This window comes from Tursiops truncatus, chromosome 20, assembly GCF_011762595.2.
Source record: "Tursiops truncatus isolate mTurTru1 chromosome 20, mTurTru1.mat.Y, whole genome shotgun sequence".
NCBI lineage: Eukaryota > Metazoa > Chordata > Mammalia > Artiodactyla > Delphinidae > Tursiops > Tursiops truncatus.
In genome coordinates, this window is record NC_047053.1 from 43,108,329 (window position 1) to 43,130,873 (window position 22,545).

The window sequence follows — 22,545 nt, forward strand, 5'->3', positions numbered from 1 at the left end:
TAACTCTTCTCTAAATGTTTGATAGAATTCACCTGTGAAGTCATCTGGTACTGGACTTTTGTTTGTTGGAAGTTTTTAAATAACAGTTTCAATTTCAGTACTTGTGATTGGTCTGTTTCTATTTTCTATTCCTGGCTCAGTCTTGGAATGTTGTACCTTTCTAAGAATTTGTTCATTTCTTCTAGGTTATCCATTTTATTGGCATATAGTGCTTATACTAGTCTCTTATGATCCTTTGTATTTCTGTGGTGTCCATTGTAACTTCTTTTTCATTTGTAAATGTGTTTTTCTTTTCTTTTTTTTGGCTGCATTGTGTGTTCATTGTTGCGTGCGGGCTTTTACTAGTTGCAGCAAGTGGGGGCTACTCTTCGTTGTAGTGCGTGGGCTTCTCCTTGTGGTGGATTCTCTTGTTGTAGAGCACAGGCCCTAGGCACGCAGGCTTCAGTAGTTGCAGCACACAGGCTCCGTAGTTGTGGCTCATGGGCTTAGTTGCTCCACGGCATGCGAGATCTTCCCGGACCAGGGATTGAACTCCTGTTCCCTGCATGGGCAGGTGGATTTTTAACCACTACACCACCAGGGAAGCCCCTTCATTTCTAATTTTATTGATTTGAGCCATCACCCTCACCCTCTTTTTCTTGATGAGTCTGGCTGAAGGTTTATCAATTTTGTTTATCTTTTCAAAGAAACAGCTTTTAGTTTCATTGATTTTTTCTATTGTTTTCTTTGTCTCTATTTCATTTATTTCTGCTCTGATCTTTATGATTTCTTTCCTTCTACTAACTTTGGGTTTTGTTTGTTCTTCTTTCTCTAGTTGCTTTAGGTGTAAAGTTAAGTTGTTTGAGATTTTTCTTGTTTTCTGAGGTAAGACTGTATTGCTATATACTTCCCTCTTAGAACTGTTTTTGCTGCATCTCATAGGTTTTGGATCATCGTGTTTTTGTTGTCATTTGTCTCTAGGTATTTTTTTGTTTGTTTGTTTTGGGTTTTTTTTGCGATACGCGGGCCCCCCCACCACTGCGGCCTCTCCCGCTGCAGAGCAAAGGCTGCGGACGCGCAGGCTCAGTGGCCACGGCCCATGGGCCCAGCTGCCTCACGGCACGTGGGATCCTCCCAGACCAGGGCCCTAACCCGTGTCCCCTGCATTGGCAGGTGGACTCCCAACCACTGTGCCACCAGGAAAGCCCCTGTCTCTAGGTATTTTTTTTTCTCTTTGATTTCTTCAGTGATCCATTGGTTGTTTAGTAACATTGTTTAGCCTCCATGTTTTGTGTTTTTTACAGTTTTCCTATAATTTATTTCTAATCTCATAGCATTGTGGTCAGAACAGAAAGATGCTTGATATGATTTCAAGTTTTAAAATCTACCGAGGCTTGATTTGTGGCCCAAGATGTGATCTGTCCTGTAGAATGTTCCATGTGCACTTGAGAAGAAAGTGTATTCTGCTGCTTTCAGATGGAGTGTCCTATAAATATCAGTTAAGTCTATCTGGTCTCATGTGTCATTTTTTTTTTTTTTTTTTTGCTGTACACGGGCCTCTCACTGTTGTGGCCTCTCCGGTTGCGGAGCACAGGCTCCAGACGCGCAGGCTCAGCGGCCATGGCTCACGGGCCCAGCCACTCCGCAGCATGTGGGATCTTCCCGGACCGGGGCACGAACCTGTGTCCCCTGCATCGGCAGGCGGACTCTCAACCACTGCGCCACCAGGGAAGCCCTCATGTGTCATTTAAGGCTTGTGTTTCCTTAATAGTTTTCTGTCTGGATGATCTGTTCATTGGTGTAAGTGGGGTGTTAAAGTCCCTCACTATTGTGTTACTATTTCCCCTTTTGTGGCTGTTGGCGTTTGGCTTATATATTGAGGTGCTCCTATGTTGGGTGCATGTATATTTACAATTGTTATATCTTCTTGGGTTGATCCCTTGATCATTATGCAGTGTCCTTCCATGTCTCCTGTAACAGTCTTTATTTTAAAGTCTATTTTTTCTGATATAAGTATTGCTACTCCAGCTTTCTTTTGATTTCCATTTGCATGTAATATCTTTTTCCACTTGCAGTCTGTATGTGTCCCTAGGTCTGAAGTGAGTCTCTAGTTGATAGCATATATATGGGTCTTGTTTTTGTATCTATTCAGCCAGTCTGTCTTTTGGTTGGTGCATTTAATCTATTTACATTTAGGTAATTATCAATATATATGTTCCTATTGACATTTTCTTAATTGCTTTAGGTTTTTGTAGCTCTTTTTTCTTCCCTTCCTCTTTTGTTCTCTTGTGGATTGATGACCATCTTTAGCGTTGTGTTTGGGTTGCTTTCTCTGTTTTGTTTGTGTACCTATTGTAGTTTTCTGGTTTGCATTTCCCATGAGGTTTTTGATACAGTAGCCTGTATATATACAATGTTGTTTTAAGTTGCTGGTCTCTTAATTTCAAATGCAATTCCCATTTCCTGCATTTGTACTCTCCTCACAGTTGCTGGTTTTGATATCATATTTGTGTGGGGGTGATTTCCTACTATTACTTTATGTTTGCCTTTACTGGTGAGCTTTCCCATTTGTCATTTTGTTGTTTCTAGTTGTGGCCTCCCCTCCACTGCCCCCCAACCCTGAGAAGTTCCTTTAGCATTTGTTGTAAGGCTGGTTTGGTGGTGCTGAATTCTTTTAGCTTTTGCTTGTCTGTAAAGCTTTTGATTTCTCTGCTGAATCTGAACGTGAGCCTTGCTGGGTAGAGTAGTATAGACATAGTCTTGTCTTACAGTCACTTGTGTATAGGTCTAATTTATAGACATAAATTAGGGGATTTATGTCTATAGGAGATTGTGCCTAATTCCCCTTCCACTCACTTCCTCCACTTTCAAATGACAAGATCCATAAAGACAGGGCTATGTTTTATTCGACTTTGTAACAACGTAAGTGCTTAAAACAGTGCTTTTAACATCATAGGTGTTCAGGAAACGTTTCTGATAAAGTTGAAGTGGAATGGAAACAACGATTTATTGAAGTTTAGGGCATACACCTTGGGACAAAGAATTGATGCCATATATGTAAAGATAAACCTAGTGAAGTAAACTGATGTTCACATCAGTTGTAGCAAGAAACATCAGTGTGCCCCCAATACATGATGGATGTTTCTTGTACGTATAAGCCAAGTTTTTAAAACTGAAGCGTGAAAAGTACGTGGACTTCTTCGAGATCATACACATCCTTTCAATGAATACAACTTTCTCTCTTTACAGTTAGTCCGTAAAATCAGAATATAAATCATGTAAATCAGAATGACCAACGTGGGTAAATTAGAAGGGCTTTGTATTTGCAGTACTACACAGGCTGGTTCTACATTAGGGACAGCTGATCCCCCCACCCCCGCCCCGGGAGAATGAAGGGTTTATTATTACTTGCAGCAGATAAGAACACGGGTTGTTTCCCAAAGAAGTGTCTCTCCAAACAACAAAATTAGGGGACTCTTAAGCTGTGGGTACATGCATGTCCATGAAGGGGCTCGGACAGTAGGCAGAGTCTAAGCTTTAGTTGATTGATTGAAGGGGACGGGCTGACCTTCAGCACCAGGGAGCTGCTGACTGCTGGCTGAAACTTTTGTTGATGACATTTCTTCACTCCTCAGTTAATGCTTATCTTCCTTTTCACTTTGGTTCCTATTATTTTACTTCATCCCCCACCTTCTGTTCTTCTTTCTTTTCCTTTCTGTCTTCCTGTATTAAAGGGACTAATTACCCACATGCCCAGTCCCTTCTAGGGGCCTCTGTCCCTGTACACGGCCCTGCCTGTCCTTTCCCTGCCACTTCACTCCTCCACCAAAATTGCTGCTGGTTCCCGCTCTCCCCGAGGCCCGACTGCTCAGCTTTTCCTCGGGGTCCATGAGAGGATATAACCATCGCCCTCTTACTTGTCTAAGTAGGTTTCTGTTCTTACAACCAAAGGTGTATCTCAAGCCCCTACCCCTTCCTTCCTCTGTTGTAGGTACACCTGCCAGCGGTGCCCGGAGGAGTTGCTCAGCCTCCCTCGTGTCAGCCAGGATGTAAAAGGGAGACCACCTGGCCTGCGTGCTCAGAAGCATCAGAATATTTAGAAATGGGCAGACGGTTGGTTGAATTTTCTACCTTTTGGGGAACGTTTCAGTACCTTGTGGACAAGGCTCTTGGACTCCATTTAAGCACCTTGTTAAGACCACTGAATGAATTTTGTTGTGCAAAACAAGAAGTAGTCACATGGATACTGCCCCTGAGCCCTGCCTAGGTGGTAGGCTTAGCTGGATAGAGGTGGTTAGGGATTTCACTTTTTTTTAAGAATGAAAAGCATTTAAAATTGGGAAAGAAAGTGGACTTTATCTCCTTAAATGGAATGACTGTAGAACAGCAAAACCTTTTTCTGTCTCCAGCAGGGAACTGTGGCAGGAGACTATGAGCTTTATGGGGAATTACTGGTGTTATCAAAGGCTTTTCAAAATAGACTTGAAATGAATAGTTGTGTGCCTGTTTTGTTACTGCCTTGTGAGTTTACATTTTGTTTTTTGTACAGTATTTTTCTCCCCCTTATGAGATGGTTGCTAGGGCTTGCGAGCAAATAACGTTTATTGTGTTGAATTTGGGACTGAACATAATTACCTTACAATTGGGGTTCATAGTGCCATTTTTGACAGTTATATTATGAGCTTTTGGAGGAAAATTGAGCCCACATGCTGTAAGCTGCTTCCTATTCAGCTGCCCTTCAAGCTTTGGTGTCTCGGCTCTCCCTGCCCCCACTCCTCTGCCGCGGGGCAGCCTCGGGACCAAATGCTGCTGGAGGAAAACCAGACAATCCAGTGTGGGTACCGCCAAGCTCCAGCACCGTCTCCTCTGAAAAGCCCCTTGTCCCCAGTGTGTTTTTCCGGATGACTCCGTGGACATGCGTCTCTAGGGATGCTGCAGTTGGCTATCACTACAGGCATCCTGCCTTTCTCCTACCGGGAAAGTCGTGAGTAAACAGAAGTTTTGTAAACAGAAGTTTTGTAAATCGAGTCAATACTCCTAGCAACCTCCTTGACCATTTCAGAGATGCTTCATCTTCCTTTCTGGCCGGTCTTTCGCTGGTAGCACTTCTTACCTAATCTGTCCCATAGCGTTTCTGTAAAGGAAGGTAATGAGCGGTAAACAAACTCTTAAATGCACCAGGGGAGCACAGTGCTTACAGAAATCCTTCTTAAATAAGTTTTTTTTTTTTTTTTTTTTCCTGTTCCTTCCTATTGCCCTAGCAGAAATTTGGGTTCACCTAGAAGCAGACCTTGAGATAAGGGTTTAAGTGCAAATGGTGTATTAGGGAGTTCATGCCAGGGAACACCAGTAGGAGAGGGAATTGATAGTGGGAAGGGAAGGAAAGTCAACACAAGGTATGTCATGGAGCAGGTTACTACTTAGGCAAGGGCTGCTCAGTCCTGCGGGGGGTCTCTAGGAAACAGTGGAAAGACACACCTCAGATCTGTGCCACCTGAGGGCGAAGAACCTGGGGCGTTTATATACTGGCTCCCTCAGTCGCTGTTGGAGGGCTGCTTCTGGGGAGCGGGTGGGTAATAATATCCTAGCGCTCTACCTTCTACTTGGGGAGGGGCTATCGAAATCCAAGAAAGCTCTTGGATGGTAAATGCTGGCAGTTGGAAGCCAAGACAAATGTAAGTGGCTGAAACGTAAACGGCTGTGGGCAGGACACCAGCACATCTGCTACACTTGGATTCTCAGAATGTGTGTGAGGAGGTGGCTTCTCCATTGCTCCTGAGTGTCACTGCAACAACTCTTCTTTATCGGTAAGTGTCTTCTAGATGCATTTTCTGCAAATCAGAAAAGGTTCTGAGAGACTTATTATTAGGAACGTGAAGTCTTTCCTTCAAAATATTTTCTTTATACAGAAATACTAGGAAATGGAACCAGTGGCCACGACCAATAGATTAATATCAAGCCTTTTCAAAATGCTCCCATCTGTCATCTTCAGTGGATGGAGTATATAGAAGCAAATATATACAGCCTTTATTCTCGAGATTGTTTTTATTCCACCATCAGTGGATTGCCATGATGAGCAAAGGCTAATCTTAGATGCTTTTTCAAAGTGCCTGTATATCCTTTGTTACCTCATGGACCATGGTGTGGCAGGCAGACCACTTGTAACTTGCCCAAGAGGGCAGGGGTCAAACAGAGGTATGGGGTGCTGTCCTTTATTCATAGGTACCAGCTCCAAACACTGACAACTGAAAAGAGTGATTAAATCCAGGCATCCTAACTCCCATATCTTGGAGGCCCTGGACCCTCGTGTTCCTGGTGACTCCTGCTACTGTCTTTATTCCTAATGGCACTCTGGCAGCTGAACCAATCATGCCCTGGTTGGTTTCCTACTGTTTTGAGGGTTGATGAGTCTAAGTTCCTAACACAGCATCAGAGGGGGATCTTGGTGCTGAGGAGAATTAAGCTCATGGAGTCTCTATGGCACACAGATGCCACAAAAGAGTGGAGCTGAACTTCCCTTGAGAGGCATATTGATGGCCTACCATCTTGGTAAAATGGAATTCAGCTCAGTGTTGTGTCAGACCTAAGTGGCAGCCTGTATCTGTAACAGATCCATGGACTTTTTCTACTCTGACTCCTAATTCTAGGCCCTGATATGTAATTTGTGAGGTTTCAGAGCTAGAAAAAGCTTTAAAGATCATCCAGCCAACCTGTCTATTTTGCTGATAAGGATCCTACATTCCAGAATGGTTAAGTCACTGACCCAGAGTCAAACAGGGAGTCAAGAGCTGGGCTGAGAGAGAGCCAGTCTTTTCTCACTTTGCATCAAGTTAGTTAAGAAAGCAGCAGAATTTCTCACTGGATTCAGGAGAAGTAAATGTTTGGTGCCACAAAGTTTTCTGAATACCTGCTGAAGATAGTGCAAGGCTCTGTGGGGATCTGAGGAACGAGACCCTGTGCCCTCAGGGCTCTTACACTGTCTGCTTGAGCTCTTTGCTCCTTGCTTCCCAGCTCTCTTCCCCTGTTGCCACTCCCAATTCATCCTCCATCCTATTTTCACTTCTCTTGTTTGTTTTTGGTGCCAAAACCTAGGAACTATTTTCTCTTTTCTTACAGCTTATGTCCCTCATTCCAACTCCCTGATTCCCTTCCTCCACCATTTCTCTGTTCCCATTCTACCAGGTTCTCTTTCTCTTCTCTGCTACTATATATTTCTTTTCCTCGTATTTATCTATCACCTCCCTTGAGCTGCCCCTTCCTAGGCCCCCTTGCTCTCCCCTCTGCCACCTTGGATCCTGGAAGCATACTTGGTTATTGTGGTCAGCGGCCTCTGCAATGGCCAGTGGTCCCCACCTACTGGTCTCCATGCCCTCGTGGAATCCCTTCCCTTTTGGTACAGGATGGACCTTGTAAGTCAATTCTAATGAATAAAATATGACCAAAATGATAGGACATCACTTCTACGCTTAGGTTAAAAAAAGCTTTGGCTTCCACCTTAGGTGCTCTTTGACTATAAGGAAGCTGGCTGCCATGTTGTAAACTGACCTACGGAGAGGCCCATGTAACGAGGAACTGAAATCTCCAGCCAACAGCCAGCAAGTACCTGAGGTCTGCTAACCACCACGTGAGTAATCCTCCCCCCGTGGAGCCTGGAAACAACTGCAGCCCCTCCGATATCTTGACTGTAGCCGGTGAGAGACCCCAAGTCTGAGGCACCCAGCTAAGATGCTCCTGGATTCCTGAACCACAGAAACTGTAAGATAACTTTTATTTTCCAATTGGAGTACAGTTGATTTACAATATTGTGTTAGTTTCAGGTGTACCGCAAAGTGATTCAGTTATACATATATATTTTTTTCAGATTCTTTTCCCTTACAGGTTATTACAAAATATTGAGTGTAGTTCCCTGTGCTATAGAGTAGGTCCTTATTGGTTATTTTATATATAGTAGTGAAATGTTTGTGTTGTTTTCAGCTGCTAAGTTTGGGGGTAATTTTTTATGCAGCAATACTAAAAATGCAGAGTTGTCCTTTACAGACCCCCACTCAGAAATGTGTGTCTTCTATGACCTTGAGCAAATCGCTGCTACTGTTTGGGCTTCAGTCTCCTCATCTGGGAGGCTTTGGGCTTAGAGTCTAGTGTCTCAAGTCTTCTGTCCGTGAAGATGTAGCCTGTGAGGTTACAACAAGGCCCATCTCTTCTACTGTTTAGTGTATGAAGCCCGGTTAAACCCGCACATCTTTGTATGTTAAGCTCCACGTCTTTAAATTTGCCTCACGTTTTTCACTCCTATTATCTGAAGTCTGTTTCTAATTTCTGACAGAATTGCAGCGGCCCATTGTGTGCCTCGCTCTGCATGACATGCCAATTTCATTTTGGAGTCACAGCTATTGTCTTTTTCCCCACTAATCTCGTTTTGCAAAATTCCAATAGAACCTGTGAACAGAGAGAGTTGCCCTTGTGCTTGATCTGGGCGCTGTGTGGCCCCCAAACAGGGGTGGATGATAGACAGCCTGTCTGTCTGCCACCCGAGGCATCTTTTCTTGCTTAAAAATTTGTTCTCCAGATTGCAGACTCCCTTCCAACGCTAGCAAAGACTGGAACATATTAAATAAGAGCAGAGCTGAAATTGGATGGAATGTCTCAGCCACTTAGATTCAGACCTCTCTTTAGGGGGAGCACGTGGGGAAGAGGCCGGGAAGTGCCCACGTGGATAATGTGGAGGAAGACAGCTTCCATCCCTTTCTTATACCATTCAAGCCTTAAACAGGGGTAACATTTTTTCTTAAGCAGGGCCTATAACCCAGGATCCATCACTTATATATGGTGTCCATGGCAACCAGGCAATGGTATGGGATCCCTTCTCACTGGGGAATTCCTTTTATGGCTCATTTCCGAAACCAGCATGGCCAGTACAGGAGCCTGCAGTTTCCCAGTTGCTTAGCAACCAGCTCCTATGCTCTAGTCACTAGGAAAAGCAGACAGTTAAAAAAAAAAAAAAGTGTAGTCAGAATCATATGTTACATTCTTTCTACTTTGTCTCTTTAGAATAAAATAGTGTGCGATAAGGATGCGGGAAAGGGCAACCGCTCCCTGTTAATGCCTTCACTGCTCCTGGCGGGCTTGCAGGCAGAGAGAGGGAGGAAAATGTTAGCACGCTTTCGGCTGGAAATTAAGCAGCGCGAGCCATCTGCATGTTGAAAGCTCTACATTTTTCACGTCTTGTGGGGGCATCAAGTAAGTGCAGGGCCAGCAATCTGTGTGCTGCATTCCCTCCCCCAAACCAGAAAAGCCAGGCTCCACCCACAGGTGTCACTGGACCACTTCTCCTTGGCTGACATTCCTGGGAGGAGCGAATTGGTTTGTTGGGTTTTTGGTAGAAAGGCAAGGAGACCATGTAGCCCCCTTGAGTTACAGCTGTGGTTTTCAACCAGGGATGATTTTGCCCCCCAGGTGACATCTGGTAAGGTCTGTAGACATTTTGGGTTGTCATAGTGGTGGGGGAGGGGGATGTTGTTGCTAACCATCCTACGATGTTTAGGCAAAGGACAGCCCCCAACACCAAAGAAGTATCCTGCCCACAGTGCCAGTATGCCGAGCTTGAGAAACCCTGCGTTAGAGAGTCAGAAGAACCATCTGTCTTGTTAAAGACAAGCACTACAGCCATTTGGAAAAAACGGCACAGCCCCTGTCACCCTGGCCTCAAACAGAAGCCTGTCTAGTTTGGACCACTTCAAATGCCTTGTCACCTCCATTCTTTCTTTCTTATAATGCATCAACCGGAGCTATACGTTCCCTATAAAGGTAATATTTTCTGTGTGTTTTTGTTCCTCATTCTTCCTAATAATTTTGCAAAACTGGTAGGACTTTGGGGGCCAGAGTCTTTGCTGCACACTCTTGCACTGAACCCCAAGTCCTTTTTCTGGGTCACAACAGCTGGTTTGTAGTGGGCAGCGTCTCACCTTCTATAGTTCGTACTTTTCCTCCCTGTCATGCCCTTATTCTCAGCAAAGTTTATCTGCCAAGGTTTTGCCCACTCACCCAGCCTCATTTGATCTCACCCCCGTTGGCTTCTTGTTCAACACCCAGAAGGGCCGGATGAGCTCTAAACACTTAGAGGTTTCACTGCCCCTTCTAGATTGTCGGGGGATCCCACCTGACTCAAGCCTCTCAGGGTTGCAGCTCTAATGTGTCACTGCTAGAATTTTTCTCTTCCGCAGGGGATAATTAAATGATACACTTAGAGGTTGCTTGCTCATCCCTCCCAAGCAGAATGATGGAATCTCACCTGGAAGCAGTGACAACCAGGAAAGGCGGAAGAAGGATGTTTACCAGACACACATGAACTCAGCTCCCCCAGAAGGTAGCACACAGGTACCTCATTTCTGAACAGGTAGCAGAAGCCAGATCCACAGTCACCCCAGGGCTGTGACTGGCTGGAGACGGGATATCTCGAGGTTTACCAGGAGGACCGGAAGCACTCCAAGTATGTGGACGTCACAGCAGTGGCTAAGAAAGAGTCCAGGCGGGCTGGGACATCAGGCAGCACGTCTGGGCTCCAGGATGACAGATAGGCGATTTAAAACAGGGCACCCTCAGAGCCCTGAAACAAGGCAAGGCTTTATCAGGAAGGGGATCTGAGCCTCAGGAGTGAGAGTAGTACAACTGAGCCTGGCTGAAGACAGATCCTTATGACAATAAAGCAGAAGGGATAACAGAGAGGGAGGGAGGGGGTTGATGCCTCCTCCGGGGCAAATAATTTTCTCTGTATCCCTGTAACCCTCGTACAGGTTCCTAGAAGATCAGTCAGTTGGTCAATTAGCAGGTAATGTTGAATATGTACTCTGTGGGTATCATTCCTTGCATAAAGCTCCCGCAGAACCCTAACCTCATGAGGTGCTCCAAGAAAAACATTCTGTGATCACTATGATTTTTGCAAACTGCAAGTCCCTCTTGGAAATTCATAGTGTACATAAGCATTTTAGAAGCTCAAACTCCTGTGATACAGAAACCTGTTTTTAATCCAGTAACAGTTGACAACAGGATCCTTTTATTACGTGAAAACTATGAACATCCTGTGGACACACCTTGAGAGATATTGTTCTAAAGCATTCCTAATCTGGTGTTCCCAGGCCCTTCGCAACCTGGGCCTGCCCTTGTTTCCCGACTTTACCTTCCTTTATTTTCCTACATTCCAGGCACACTGAATTCTTCCCTTGTACATGCCCCTATTTCACATTTCCTTCTTTTCTCTACAGCAGGTGATTCATCATCTGCCCAAAAAAGGGAAAAAACGCTGAGCCTTCCTCACTTCAGCCCCCGCCCATTGCTACCTATCCTGTAAGGCTCACCTCAAAGGGGGGACACTTGATCCATCTCTGCCCCAGCCTCCCTGTTACTATAAACAATGCATTTTCTCCTCTGATCCCTTGTGTCACACTATCTATTGCTTTTAGAGCACTTAGTACCTTTTAATTTGCGTATGGCCATCTATGCCTTTCTTATTAGGAGACAGTCCATGTCTGGTTCATTTTGATACTCCTAGCCCAGAACACAGCTTACTCATAGGATTGTCCAAGGGAGCAGGAAGTAAGAAGCTATGACCTCCAAGGCGGAAGTAAGTTTCCCAACACTCAGGCCAGAGATGGCAGATCTCTGGCTCACAGGCTGTGAACTCACACTCACCTGTGGTGAACAGACTCATCTAGCACCACGCAATGCCCCTGGGGCCCAGATGCCACGCCCCCTCCAAAGCTTCTCAACACAGTGCTCGCAGTAGTCATAATCAACGGGTTAGAGTTGGCATGACAGAGGAAATCTAGTTGTCATCCTTGATTTGGACTTTTCCACGAAGTGAAAGTTAGGAGAATTTAGCAAGCTGAATATTGGAGCTGTTAATACTTCAGATCAAGGACTGTCCATAACAGAAAAGAGCAATTAGCAAAACTGTTCATTATACTTTCATGTTCAAGTCTAGTCTCAAGGCTAATTATCTGTATAATTAACATGTTACCAAATGCAAATAATTGATGAGCCTGATCTCTTGGAATGGAACACAAGTCTTGTGAAATGTAAATAGCTGTGAATTACTAACAGCTTTCCTTTACATGGCCTGTGTAAATAGGGCAGTGCCTGTAAAATTAAACAATTTAAGTATAATCCCAGGTATGCTAAAAGACTGACAAAACAATATGATGTGTGGTTCAATGCACAGAAAATGCACAGGTTTTTAAATTCTCACTCTACTACTTTCTAGCTGTGTGACCTTGGGCAAGTTAATCTCAGTTTACTCATTTATAAATCTATATTTATAATTTATATTAAATTATAACTTACAAATTGTTATTTATACATCTGTTTCCGCATTTATAAAATGGGTGTAACAGCAGCCCCTAGTTCACAGGATTGTTGAGAATTAAATGAGGGTTGACTCATTTGGAAAGAGTACACAATAAATGTGAGCCATTGTTTTCATTATTACATTTTGTATTGCTTAGATTTTGTTCAGAAATAAACATTAGAGGGAAAGGGAACGTATACAGATGTCCCTGCTATAACACCACCTATGTGTTCCTGAAAAGCTCCGTGGTCTACAAAATAGCCCACTGAAAAAAACTGGGCTGCTGGAAAAAAAATAGGGCTGGGCAGACCACTCAAAAAAACCTATGCAATTTTGTAACCCAAGCACTAACGAACAAAAACAATGTCAACATTAGCAAAATATTAGCCCCCACTAAACCTTAGCTTGAATATTTGCAGGCTGCATTCTGCCCTTGAGCCCTGGGGCTTCTTGTGAGATATAAGAAGTCCTGGAGGACATTCATTTCTAATAGGGATCAGTTTCATCAAAATTAAACGTGATTTAAGGAGTAGTGTTCTTCACTAATCTCTGCTAGTTTAAAGGGAAATGTCTTCACAGACTCATCATCAGTACCCTCAGCTTCTCCAGAAAGCACAACATGAGGATAATAGTGATTCTGAAAGTCACTGAATCAGTTGCTTTCTGCAGCTAAAAAAGGCAGCTTTTCCTTAAGGCCTTCACAGAGTGCTAAGGTTTTCTCTTATTAAAGAGATAGTTACTGGGACTTCCTTGGTGGCGCAGTGGTTAAGAATCTGCCTGCCAATGCAGGGGACATGGGTTCGAGCCCTGGTCCAGGAAGATCCCACATGCTGTGGAGCAACTAAGCCCATGCACCGTAACTACTAAGCCTGTGCTCTACAGCCTGCGAGCCACAAGTGCTGAGCCCACGTGCCACAACTACTGGGGCCTGTGTGCCTAGAGTCCATGCTCTGCAACAAGAGAAGCCACCCCAATGGGAAACCTGCACACTGCAACGAAGAGTAGCCCCCGCTCGCCACAACTAGAGAAAGCCTGCATGCAGCAACGAAGACCCAACACAGCCAAAAATTAAAAAAAAAAAAAGTAATTATTATGAGAAAGCTTGCCTCTGGTTGCTTCAGAATATTAACATGCTAGAAAAAAAATTGCATAGGAACCAAAATGACTTCCATGTTATACCAATTCCCCATTTACCTACGGCATGTAAGGTCATTCACATTTAAGAAGCACGTGCTGTAGCAATACAGTTTGCATTGACTATATCCTACCAGTTGCTGTGGTGGGAGCTAAATATAACCATATGAATGAATCTGCACATTAATCTAAGTGTGGTGGGTATCCTTATCTCTGATGAGGCTCAGGGACATTAACTTGCCTGAGATCACAAGTTTTTAAGAAGCAAAGCCAGGACTCCTAGCTGGAATTGAACTGACTCCAAAACTCATGCTCTTTGAGACCACATTACCCCCTTAAGAGTGGTTGGAGGAAGGAAAGCAGACAGACATCCCTGGCTGTGGTGATGAGTGAAAGCCTGATTCCTAACCATAAGTCCCTAACGTTTAGTCTCATTTAATCCTCATGACACCTCTGCTACTTAGGTATTCTTACCACCACTTTATGGGTAAGAAAACTGAAGCTCAGAGGAGTTATAATTGGTTGGTAGTGGAGCTGGGATTCAAAATTAGGCCTACCCAGTTCCTAAAACTGAGGTGTTTCTCCCTATGTCCTTATGTCCTATGTATGTCTTTATGTTTAAGGACACGGTTCCTAAATATCTTAGTGTGTCTGTTTACTAGTTTTTTAAAAAGCTGTGTTATACATCCCCATTCTCTCAGGCAGTGGATTTCACTGTGCACCCATGTGCACACATATACAACTGGAAATCCTCACAGGTGCAGTTTATCAAGCATGTTTCATAGCACACACATAAAACACTAGCCTCTTCTTTCAGTGTTTTAGAATTTTTTCTTTGTGCTATTTAAATTTGCCTTTTAAACAGGTCAGAAGAGAGCTTATAACTAGAAAAATATTACCTACTGAGGATCCAAGAAAAGGAATTTGTTAGGTAGAACATCGTTTATTGATTCTGTTAATGTATTTTTCACTTTGTAATTATTAAAAATTAACCAAAAAGGAAATAGTAGTTTATTTTTAAAGAAGTGTATTTGGTCATTAACAAATTATGATTTATTTGCCATAATAATGCTGTTCTTCATATGGAAACGTGATACCAATCTACTGATTAGAAAACTACATAGAAAGAATGAAGTAATGCCATTTGGAGCGACGCAGATTGTCATACTGAGTGAAGAGGGTCAGACAGAGAAAGACAAATATCATATGATATCGCTTATATGTGAAACCTAAAAAAATGGTACAAATGAATCTGTTAACAAAACAGAAATTGAGTCACAAATGTAGAAAACAAACTTACAGTTACCAAGGGGGAAAAGGGGGGGATAAATTGGGAGACTGGGATTGACATATACACACTACTATATATAAAATAGATAACTAATAAGAATCTACTGTATAGCACAGGGAACTCTATTCAATACTCTGTAATGACCTATATGGGAATAGAATCTAAAAAAGAGTGGATATATGTATATGTATAACTGACTCACTTTTTGCTCTACAGCAGAAACTAACACATTATAAATCAACTATGTTCCAATTAAAAAAAAATTAACTAAAAGAATCACCCAGACAGCAAAAAAACCCAAACTTTTGTTTTAACTGATTAGAAAACTAAATGAAATTAGGAAAACAATGCATGAACAAAATCAGAAGTTCAGAGAAATAGAAACCATCAAAAACCAAACAAATCCTAAAGCTGAAAAATACAATGACTGAAGAATTCAATAGCGTTTCAGAAGCAGACTCAACCACACAGAAAAAAGAAACAGTGACGTAGAAGACAGGACATTTGAAAGGTGCAAAAGGAAAACAAGAACAGTGAAGAAAGCCTACAGGACCTATGGGACACAACAGAAGCAATATTCACATTATAAGGATTCCAGAAAGAGGAGAGAAAAGGGAACAAAGTATATTTAAGACAATAGTGGCTGAAAACTTTCCAAACCTGGGGAAAGAAATGGACATCCAGACCCATGAGGGCCAAAGGACCTCAAATAGGTTGAGCCTGAACAGGGTTACACCGAGACACATTATCATTAAATTGTCAGAAGTGAAAGAAAGAATTTTGAAAGCTGCAAGAGAAAAGAGAGAAGTTACATACAAGGGTACCTCATAAGTTTATCAGTAGGTTTCTCAACAGAAACTTTTTAGGCCAGAAGAGAATGGAATGATATTTTCAAAATATTTTGAATGTGTTTTGATATCAGTATGCTTTGACTTCTTTATCTTATTCTTCTGTGTAATTACTACAGGTTTCCCCCTTGCGGGCACCATGAGGCTTACATAAAACATCTTAAAATTATAACACCCTATTATAAAGTGGTAACTTCAATAGAATTCTCAAACTTTACACTTGTTATTCTCCTCCCCCTAACATTTTAAGTTATGTTATTACAGTTTATGTACAATTTACAGAGACAGGAAAAAAACCCTCTCAACCAAAAATTCTATACTAGGCAAAGCTGTCCTTGAGAAATGAAAGAGAAATAGAGACTTTCTGAAACAAACAAAAGTTGAGGGAGTTCATCATCATTAGACCAGCCTTACTAGAAATGCTAAAGGGAGTGCTCTGAGTGGAAGTAAAAGGATACCACTTAACTTCATAAAAATGTAAGAAGGTAACGTATAACTCACTGGTAATGGTAAACAGTCAAAGTTAGATTCTGTAATATGGTGATGGCAGTGTGTAATTCACTTACAACTCTAGTTTCAAAGTTAAAAACCTGCCACTGCCTCCTCTGCCCCTGCTGGCCCCGCGGGCTTGTGCGCCCTGCCCATCACTGCCTCAGCCTCCACCGACCCGGGCAGGCATGCATGTGTGCTCTGGGGCAGCCTCGGGGAGCAGATGCTGGTGGGAGGCCCACACGCAAAGGTGCGGCTGAAACCATAGCTGAGCCTCGGGGCCGTGCTACTGAGGAAGACGAGCTGAGATCTCTCCACGCAGCTGCAGGGACCACAGATTTCCACCCCCACCCCCCCACCCCCCCCCCAGCTTTGTAAACTCAGCACCTGTAGAACATCCAAATGGATGAGTGCTCCTATAGCTGAGATGGGTCTAGCTTTAGCAGGTGTGTGGGCTTTGTGGGCATGTAAATGCAGGGATTGGAGCAGGCCAGAATCTGAGCTGCCTCCATAGCCCCCAGGGCGGGTCCAGGTGCATGACTACTGCAGTTCTGGGACCTGACATTGGTGGATCTGCACAGGTGGCCTGGTGAAAATAATGCCTGAGAGACACCAGAGCCAATTGCCCACATACCCATGGTTAAGGTGGGACCGAGAGCAGTTCCAACAGCAGTGTAATTTGTGAGCCAGTAAAACAGGTGAGACGTGACACAACAGAGTGCACTCACAGGTGAACAGCTCCAGTGCAGGAATACTCAGTGGCTTCTCTCCCAGTGGGAGTGCTCCAATCCTGCTCACCTCACACCGCAGATCAGAAACACAGCTCAGAAACAGATTTGGGGGCCTCCAAAAACTAGGGAGCAGACCCTGCCCCTGACAGGGCAGTAACAACCACAGAGCAAAGGCGAGGCCCCACTCAATATCCAGTGCAGGCTCAGGTCACCACAACATCAGTCACACCTCCTATCAAGGGGATAATGGCCAGCTTACACTGAGAAAAGAAGTGGCAGACATCCATACTAAAAACAGCCCTCACACCAAAAATTATTAACCCACACAGGCTATGCAGGGATGTTCCCACATAAAAATAGGCCTCGAAGACAGTCTGAGGGTCAGGCATCAGGAGGAAGAACCCCCAGAGCATTTGGCTTTGACGGGCAGCAGAGCCTGAGTGCATGAGCTCCACAGGGCTGGGATAAGCGGAGACTCCACTCCTGGAGGGTGCACGTAAGACCTCTCACACACTGGGACCCAGCACAAAGCAATACCTCCACAGGAACCAGGGCTAGGCCTAATTAGGGATCTTGGAGAGGAGGCAGGGGTTGGCTATAGCTCACTGTGGGGGCAAGGACAGTGGTGGCAGAGGCCCCAGGGAATACTGATCATCATGACCTCTTCTGGAGGTCCCCATTTTGGCACCAAGACCCAGCCCCACCCAACTGCCTACAGGCTCCAGAGCTGGAACACCTCAGGCCAAATAACCAGCAAGACAGGAACAGAGCCCCATCCATTAACAGACAGGCTGCCCAAAGTTGTACTGAGCTCACAGTTACCTCAAAACACACCCCTTGGCATGGCCCTGCCCACAAGAGGGACAAGCCCCAGCTCCACCCACCAGAGGACAGTCACCAGTCCCTCCCACCAGGGAGCATGCACAAGCCCCTGGACCAACCTCACCCACCAGGGGGCAGACACCAGAAGAGGAACTATGATCCTGCAGCCTGCAGAAAGGAGACCACAAACACAGAAAGTTAGACAAAATGAGATGGCAGAGAAATATGTTGGAAACGAAGGAACAAGATAAAAACCCACAAGAACAACTAAATGAAGAAGAGATAAGCAATCTACCTGAAAAAGAATTCAGAGTAAAGGTAAGTAAAGATGATCCAAAATCTCAGAAAAAGAATGGAGGCACAGGTTGAGAAGACACAAGAAATGTTTAACAAGGAGTTAGAAGATTTAAAGAACAAAGAGATGAACAATACAATAACAGTGAAAAATACACTAGAAGGCATCAATAGCAGAATAACTGAGGCAGAAGAACAAATAAGTGAGCTGAAAGACAGAGTGGTGGAAATCACTGCCACAGAACAGAATAAAGAAAAAAGAATGCAAAGAAATGAGGACAGTCTCAGAGATCTCTGAGACAACATTAAATGCACCAACATTAACATTACAGAGGTCACAGGAGAACAGAAAGAGCCTGAGAAAATATTTGAAGATACTATAGCTGAAAACTTCTCTAGCATGAGAAAGGAAACAATCAAGTCCAGGAAGTGCAGAGAGTCCCATACAGGGTGAACTCAAGGAGTAACATGCCAAGACACATTAATCAAATTGACAAAAATTAAAGACAAAGAAAAAATATTAAAAGCAACAAGGGAAAAGCAACAAATAACATACAAGGGAATCCTCATAAGGTTATCAGCTGATTTTTCAGCAGAAACTGCAGGCCAGAAAGGAGTGGCAGGATATATTTAAAGTGATGAAAGGGAAAAACCTACAACCAAGAATACTCTACCCAGCAAGGCTCTCATTTAGATTTGATGCAGAAATCAAAAGCTTTACATACAAGCAAAAGCTAAGAGAATTCAGCACCACCAAACCAGATTTACAACAAATGCTAAAGGAAACTCTCTAGGCGTGAAAGAAACCATCAACTTAAAACAACCTTGTAAAAACAAACAAACAAAAAAACAACAAAACAACCTTGTGTGTGTGTGTCTATTGCTATATCAAAAACCTCATGGGAACAGCAACCCAAAAACTACAATAAATACACAAAAAAAAGAGGAAAAGCAAACCAAACACAACACTACAGATAGTGGTCAGATCACAAGAGAACAAAAGAGGAAGGGAAGAAAAAAGAACTACAAAAGCAAACCCAAAATAATGAAAAATGTCAGTAGGAATACACATATCAATAATTACCTTAAATGTAAATGGATTAAATGCACCAACCAAAAGACACAGACTGGCTGAATGGATACAAAAATGAGACCCATATATATGCTGTCTACAAGAGACCCATTTCAGATCTATGGACACATACAGACTGAAAGTGAGGGGATGGAAAAAGATATCCCATACAAATGGAAACCTAAAGAAAGCTGGAGTAGCAATACTCATATCAGACAAAATAGACTTTAAAACAAAGACTTTTACAACAGACAAGGAAGGACACTACATAATGATCAAGGGATCAATCCAAGAAGAAGATATAACAATTGTAAATATATATTCACTCAACATAGGAGGACCTCAATATGTAAGCCAAATGCTAACAGCCATAAAAGGGGAAATCAACAGTAACACAATAATGGTGGGGGACTTTAACACCCAACGTACATCAATGGACAGATCTAGACAGAAAATTAATAAGGAAACACAAACCTTAAATGACACATTGGATGAGATGGACTTAATTGGTATTTATAGAATATTCCATCTGAAAGCAGAATACAGTTTCTTCTCAAATGCACGTGGAACATTCTCTACAATAGATCACATCTTGGGCCACAAATCAAACCTCAGTAAGTTTAAGAAAATTGAAATCATATCAAGCATCTTTTCTGACCACAATGCTATGAGATAAGAAATAAATTACAGGAAAAAAACTGTAAAAAACACAAATACATGGAGACTAAACAATATATTATTAAACAACCAATGGATCACCGAAGAAATCAAAGAGGAAATCAAAAAATACCTAGAGACAAATGACAACAAAAACACAATGATCCAAAACCTATGGGATGCAGCAAAAGCAGTTCTAAGAGGGAAGTTTATAGCAGTACAATTTTACCTCAGGAAACAAGAAAAATCTCCAATAAACAGCTTAACCAGGCTTCCCTGGTGGTGCAGTGGTTAAGAATCTGCCTGCCAATGCAGGGGACATGGGTTCAAGCCCTGGTCTGGGAAGATCCCACATGCCGCAGAGCAACTAAGCCTGTGTGTCACAACTACTGAGTCTGCGCTCCGCAACAAGAGAAGCCACCACAATGAGAAGCCCATGCACTGCAACAAAGAGTAGCCCCTGCTCGCTGCAACTAGAGAAAGCCTGTGTGTGGCAATAAAGACCCAACACAGCCATAAATTAATTAATTAAAAAAAGCCAAAAACAAAAAACAGCTTAAACTTACACCTAAAGCAACTAGAGAAAGAAGAACAAACAAAACCCAAAGTTAGTAGAAGGAAAGAAATCACAAAGATCAGAGCAGAAATAAATGAAATATAGATGAAGAAAACAGTAGAAAAGATCAATAAAACTAAAAGCTGGTTCTTTGAAAAGATAAACAAAATTGATAAACCTTTAGCCAGACTCATCAAGAAACAAAGGAGAGGACTCAAATCAGTAATATTAGAAATGAAAAAGGAGGGAATTCCCTGGCAGTTAGGACTCTGCACTTCCACCGCAGAGGGCACAGGTTCGATCCTGGTCAGGGAACTAAGATTCCCACATGCCGTGCAGTGCGGCCAAATAAATAAATAAATCATAAAAGACTACTACAAGCAACTATATACCAATAAAATGGACAACTTAGAAGAAGTGGACAAATTCTTGGAAAGGTACAACATTCTAAGACTGAACCAAGAGGAAATAGAAAACAGGAACAGAATAATCACAAGTACTGAAATTGAAACTGTGATTTTAAAACTTCCAACAAACAAAAGTCCAGGACCAGATGGTTTCACAGAAGAATTCTATCAAATATTTAGAGAGGAGTTAACACCTATGCTTCTGAAAATCTTCCAAAAAATGGCAGAGGAAAAAACACTCCCAAGCTCATTCTACAAGGCCACCATCACCCTGATACTAAAACCAAAGATACCACATAGAAAAAATTACAGGCCATTATCACTGATGAACATACATGCAAAAATCCTCAACAAAATACTAGCAAACCAAGTCCAACAACACATACACCGTGATCAAGTGGGATTTATCTGAGGGATGCAAGGATTCTTCAATATTCACAAATCGATCAATGTGATACACCACATTAACAAACTGAAGAAAAAAAGCATATGATCATCTCAATAGATGCAGAAAAAGCTTTTGACAAAATTTACCATTCATTTATGATACAAACTCTCCAGAAAGTAGGCATAGAGGGAATATACCTCAACATAATAAGGGCATATATGACAAACCCACAGCAAACATCATTCTCAATGGTGAAAAATTGAAAGCATTTCCTCTAAGATCAGGAACAAGACAAGGATGTCCAGTCTGGCCACTTTTATTCAACATAGTTTTGGAAGTCCTAGGCATGGCAATCAGAGAAGAAAAAGAAATAAAAGGAATCCAAACTGGAAAAGAAGTAAAACTGTCACTGTTTGCAGATGACATGATACTATACATAGAAAATTCTGAAGATGTTAACAGAAAACTACTAGAGTCCATCAATGAATTTGGTAAAGTTGCAGGATACAAAATTAATACATAGAAATATTTTGCATTCATACACACTAACAACTAAAGATCAGAAAGGGAAAGGAAACAATCCCATTTACCATCACATCAAAAAGAATAAAATACCTAGGAATAAACCTACCTAAGGAGGCAAAAGACCTGTACTCAGAAAACTATAAGATACTGATGAAAGAAATCAAAGATGATATAAACAAATGGCGAGATATACCAGTTCTTGGATTGGAAGAATCAATATTATCAAAATGACTATACTACCCACAGCAAGCTACAGATTCAATGTAATCCCTATTAAATTACCAATAGAATTTTCATAGAATTAAAAGATTTTACAATGTGTATGGAAACACAAAAGACCCTGAATAGCCAAAGCAATCTTGAGAAAGAAAAACACAGCTGGAGGAATCAGGCTCCCTGACTTCAGACTATACTACAAAGCTACAGTTATCAAAACAGTATGGTACTGGCACAAAGAAATATAGATCAATGGAACAGGACAAAATGTCCAGAGATAAACCCACACACCTGTCGTCACCTAATCTATGACAAAGGTGGCAAGAATATACAGTGGAGAAAAGACAGTCTCTTCAATAAGTGGTGCTGCAAAAACTGGACAGCTACATGTAAAAGAATGAATTAGAACACTCCCTAACACCATACACAAAAATAAAGTCAAAGTGGGTTAAAGACCTAAATTTAAGGCTGGATACTGTAAAACTCTTAGAAGAAAACATAAGTAGAACACTCTGACACAAATCGCAGCAAGATCTTTCTTGATCCACCTCCTAGAGTATGAAAATAAAAATAAATGGGACATAATTAAACTCAAAAGCTTTTGCACAGCAAAGGAACCATAGACAAAATGAAAAGACAATCCACAGAATGGGAGAAAATATTTGCAGATGAAGAGACCAAAAAGGGATTAATCTCCAAAATATACAAACAGCTCATGCAGCTCAATATATTAAAAAAAAAAAAGTCAAAAAATGAGTGGAAGACCTAAATAGACATTTCTCCAAAGAAGACATAC

At 42.3% G+C, this 22,545-nt stretch overlaps 1 protein-coding gene across 1 annotated transcript in view; it reads right to left on the reverse strand.

The window, feature by feature from the left end:
- Window positions 1-2,961: 2,961 nt before the first annotated feature.
- Window positions 2,962-22,545, reverse strand: part of LOC117309683 (uncharacterized) — a 98,260-nt gene continuing 78,676 nt past the window's right edge. Inside the window, exon 5 of the mRNA XM_073797024.1 lies at window positions 2,962-5,113. The gene's annotated coding sequence lies outside the window, so the exon portion shown is untranslated. The remainder of the gene's footprint in view (window positions 5,114-22,545) is intronic.